Source organism: Coregonus clupeaformis, chromosome 35, assembly GCF_020615455.1.
Source record: "Coregonus clupeaformis isolate EN_2021a chromosome 35, ASM2061545v1, whole genome shotgun sequence".
In the NCBI taxonomy this organism is placed as follows: Eukaryota; Metazoa; Chordata; class Actinopteri; order Salmoniformes; family Salmonidae; genus Coregonus; species Coregonus clupeaformis.
Genome location: NC_059226.1, coordinates 36,534,673 through 36,539,672, shown reverse-complemented (window position 1 = coordinate 36,539,672; position 5,000 = coordinate 36,534,673). Strand labels below are relative to the sequence as shown.

The following is a 5,000-nucleotide window of genomic DNA, read 5'->3' as shown; positions in this document are numbered from 1 at the left end:
GGAGAATGTCAGATGGTCAGATGAAACCAAAATAGAACTTTTTGGTAAAAACTCAACTCGTCGTGTTTGGAGGACAAAGAATGCTGAGTTGCATCCAAAGAACACCATACCTACTGTGAAGCATGGGGGGTGGAAACATCATGCTTTGGGGCTGTTTTTCTGCAAAGGGACCAGGACGACTGATCCGTGTAAAGGAAAGAATGAATGGGGCCATGTATCGTGAGATTTTGAGTGAAAACCTCCTTCCATCAGCAAGGGCATTGAAGATGAAACGTGGCTGGGTCTTTCAGCATGACAATGATCCCAAAACACACCGCCCGGGCAACGAAGGAGTGGCTTCGTAAGAAGCATTTCAAGGTCCTGGAGTGGCCTAGCCAGTCTCCAGATCTCAACCCCATAGAAATTCTTTGGAGGGAGTTGAAAGTCCGTGTTGCCCAGCGACAGCCCCAAAACATCACTGCTCTAGAGGAGATCTGCATGGAGGAATGGGCCAAAATACCAGCAACAGTGTGTGAAAACCTTGTGAAGACTTACAGAAAACGTTTGACCTGTGTCATTGCCAACAAAGGGTATATAACAAAGTATTGAGAAACTTTTGTTATTGACCAAATACTTTATTTTCCACCATAATTTGCAAATAAATTCATAAAAAATCCTACAATGTGATTTTCTGGATTTTTTTTTCTCATTTTGTCTGCCATAGTTGACGTGTACCTATGATGAAAATTACAGGCCTCTCTCATCTTTTTAAGTGGGAGAACTTGCACAATTGGTGGCTGACTAAATACTTTTTTCCCCCACTGGATGGCAGTGGCAAGAGAGACAGCGAACCATTACAACCCGCTCTCTCTTTTCTCTCTCTCTCTCTCCCACTCCCTCTCGCTACTCTGTAATATCCCCCCCTCTCTCTCTCTTCTTTGTGTCTCTGTGTCTCTCCCTGTTTTTTTGGCCTGTTCTGTAGTTTGCTGTGTTGTGTTTTCTAGGTTGTGTCTTGTCAGTGTATTTCACTTAAGGCTGAAGCTAGCAGGGAGAAGTAGGTCGATCCCGGAGGTAGTGGATGGTTGTGTGAGTGCGTGTGTGTGCGTGTGTGTGCGTGTGTGCGTGTAAGGACTAGGGATAGTGAGAGGGGCTTCTAGGGGCCTCATCTCTCTGCCTCTAACTAAACATCCTGGCTCACTCTGCATCATCAGACAAACGCTCCACAAACATTTAATGAACGCTGCTTCTACGCTCCTGTTCTCTCTCACTGGTCCAGGCCCTGCCGGGTAGACTGTGAAACGTTACCCCTGCTTAGATAGCATGATCTGGGTCTGGATCTCTTCCTAGAAGTAAACAGTGATCTGGGTCTGGATCTCTTCCTAGAAGTAAACAGTGATCTGGATCCCTTCCTATAAGTAAACAGTGATCTGGGTCTGGATCTCTTCCTATAAGTAAACAGTGATCTGGGTCTGGATCCCTTCCTAGAAGTAAACAGTGATCTGGGTCTGGATCCCTTCCTAGAAGTAAACAGTGATCTGGGTCTGGATCTCTTCCTAGAAGTAAACAGTGATCTGGATCTGGATCTCTTCCTATAAGTAAACAGTGATCTGGGTCTGGATCTCTTCCTAGAAGTAAACAGTGATCTGGGTCTGGATCTCTTCCTAAAAGTAAACAGTGATCTGGATCCCTTCCTATAAGTAAACAGTGATCTGGATCTGGATCTCTTCCTAGAAGTAAACAGTGATCTGGGTCTGGATCTCTTCCTAGAAGTAAACAGTGATCTGGGTCTGGATCTCTTCCTAGAAGTAAACAGTGATCTGGGTCTGGATCCCTTCCTAGAAGTAAACAGTGATCTGGGTCGGATCTTTCCGAAGTAAACAGTGATCTGGGTCTGGATCTCTTCCTATAAGTAAACAGTGATCTGGGTCTGGATCTCTTCCTATAAGTAAACAGTGATCTGGGTCTGGATCCCTTCCTAGAAGTAAACAGTGATCTGGGTCTGGATCTATTCCTAGAAGTAAACAGTGATCTGGGTCTGGATCCCTTCCTAGAAGTAAACAGTAATCTGGATCTCTTCCTATAAGTAAAAAGTGATCTGGATCTCTTCCTAGAAGTAAACAGTGATCTGGGTCCCTTCCTAGAAGTAAACAGTGATCTGGATCCACCACTCAATCCCTCCACCTCTCCACCCCTCCACCCCTTAACCTCTCCACCCCTCCACCTCTCCACCCCTTCCCCTCTCCACCTCTCTCTCTCTCTCTCTCTCTCTCTTTCTCTCTCTCTCTGTCTCTCTCTCTCTCTCTCTCTCTCTCTCTCTCTCTCTCTCTCTCTCTCTCTCTCTCTCTCTCTCTCTCTCTCTCTCTCTCTCTCTCTCTCTCTCTCTCTCTCTCTCTCTCTCTCTCTCTCTCTTCTCTCTCCCTCCCCAGCCTATGGGTTGTGTGGCTGGCTGAGCTCTGTGTGTATATAGCTGGTGGGTGGTGTTTACTGCTGTACTCAACAGTACTGTTAGTCTTACTTCAGACAGCAGAAGGAGCTATTTTAACATCCCCATCTCTCCATCTCTCCCTCTTATCTCCCCCTATTTTAACATCCTAGTAGCCACAGGCAGCTGAACAGGAGGAGGGGGTTAGTGCAGAGAGTGTGTGTGTGTGACATATAGATAGATAGGCTACAGCCCACTAATAATGATTGCCATTGCCCCTATTTGACTGCTGGCAAAAAATAAGCCTATAGATATTTGCCAGACTGTAATAAAACAACTCAAACACAGAGTAGGTCTATTACTGAGTATCATCTAATAAAACATCTCAAACACAGAGTATGTCTATTACTGAGTATCATGTAATAAAACAACTCAAACACAGAGTAGGTCTATTACTGAGTATCATGTAATAAAACAACTCAAACACAGAGTAGGTATATTACTGAGTATCATCTAATAAAACATCTCAAACACAGAGTAGGTCTATTACTGAGTATCATGTAATAAAACAACTCAAACACAGAGTAGGTCTATTACTGAGTATCATCTAATAAAACATATCAAACACAGAGTAGGTCTATTACTGAGTATCATGTAATAAAACATCTCAAACAAAGCACATACCTGTAGCAAAGCCTTCTCCTTTCATATTAGTGTAGCCTAAAAGCATTGCCACACAAAACATTCAGTTCAGCTTTCAATAGAGCTCTCTCTCTCTCGCTCTCTCTCTCTCTCTCCCCCCCCTCTCTCTCTCTCTCTCTCTCTCTCTCTCTAACTGTCTGCACTCTGCCTGTCTGCTGGTGTATTTCCATGGTGATTCCATTCTGACAAGAATAGGAATTTGAACTGGTATAATTATTATTATTATTAAGTAGCCTTGCTGGAGCCTTGGCTTTTCCCAGCCAGAACAGCTCATAGGAGCAGGAGCCTTGGCTTGTCCCAGCCAGAACAGCTCATAGGAGCAGGAGCCTTGGCTTGTCCCAGCCAGAACAGCTCATAGGAGCAGGAGCCTTGGCTTGTCCCAGCCAGAACAGCTCATAGGAGCAGGAGCCTTGGCTTGTCCCAGCCAGAACAGCTCATAGGAGCAGGAGCCTTGGCTTGTCCCAGCCAGAACAGCTCATAGGAGCAGGAGCCTTGGCTTGTCCCAGCCAGAACAGCTCATAGGAGCAGGAGCCTTGGCTTGTCCCAGCCAGAACAGCTCATAGGAGCAGGAGCCTTGGCTTGTCCCAGCCAGAACAGCTCATAGGAGCAGGAGCCTTGACTTGTCCCAGCCAGAAAAGCTAATAGGAGCAGGAGCCTTGGCTTGTCCCAGCCAGAACAGCTCATAGGAGCAGGAGCCTTGGCTTGTCCCAGCCAGAACAGCTCATAGGAGCAGGAGCCTTGGCTTGTCCCAGCCAGAACAGCTCATAGGAGCAGGAGCCTTGGCTTGTCCCAGCCAGAACAGCTCATAGGAGCAGGAGCCTTGGCTTGTCCCAGCCAGAACAGCTCATAGGAGCAGGAGCCTTGGCTTGTCCCAGCCAGAACAGCTCATAGGAGCAGGAGCCTTGGCTTGTCCCAGCCAGAACAGCTCATAGGAGCAGGAGCCTTGGCTTGTCCCAGCCAGAACAGCTCATAGGAGCAGGAGCCTTGGCTTGTCCCAGCCAGAACAGCTCATAGGAGCAGGAGCCTTGGCTTGTCCCAGCCAGAACAGCTCATAGGAGCAGGAGCCTTGGCTTGTCCCAGCCAGAACAGCTCATAGGAGCAGGAGCCTTGGCTTGTCCCAGCCAGAACAGCTCATAGGAGCAGGAGCCTTGGCTTGTCCCAGCCAGAACAGCTCATAGGAGCAGGAGCCTTGGCTTGTCCCAGCCAGAACAGCTCATAGGAGCAGGAGCCTTGGCTTGTCCCAGCCAGAACAGCTAAAGGGAAGTCACATTTATGTTGGACCTTGTGTACAATTGGATGAATGTATCTTAATGTTAGACCACAGTACGGTATAGGTTAGGGATGTGAGTGGTTCAGTGGGGGTGAATGAATGAATGGGTTTATTATGAACCCTTTGTTTTTGGCGTGTTTGGTGCCGCCTGGGCTCTGAGAGAGAGAAGATGAGAGAGAATGGAAATACCACCAATATATATCTGTCTATTTATCTTCCCCTACTATTCCTACTACAACTATTTACACATTGCTAAAACACTGTACATAGCTGATAATATAACACTGGAAATGTCTTGATCTTTTTCAAACCTCTGTGAGTACAATGTTTACTGTTCATTTCTAATTGTTTTTTGTTGATATTGTTTCGTGTGTTCTCACTTTTGTTTATTGTTTATTTCACTTTTGTTTATTGTTTATTTCACTTTTGTTTCTTGTTTATTTCACTTTTGTTTCTTGTTTATTTAACTTGCTTTGGCAAAGTAAACACTTTTCCCATAACAATAATGCCCCTTTGAATTGAAATTGAATTGAGAGAGAACGAAAGAGAGAGTACCGCCGCAGCCTCATCTCTTCCTCTCCTCCTCTGTTGAGTTCCGCTGATGTTGAGCCAGGCGATGTTATGTTG

General features: G+C 46.0%; 1 protein-coding gene across 1 annotated transcript in view; it reads left to right on the top strand.

The window, feature by feature from the left end:
- Positions 1-5,000, top strand: part of LOC121551670 (F-box/LRR-repeat protein 16) — a 57,571-nt gene that overhangs the window by 20,943 nt on the left and 31,628 nt on the right. The window lies entirely within an intron of this gene.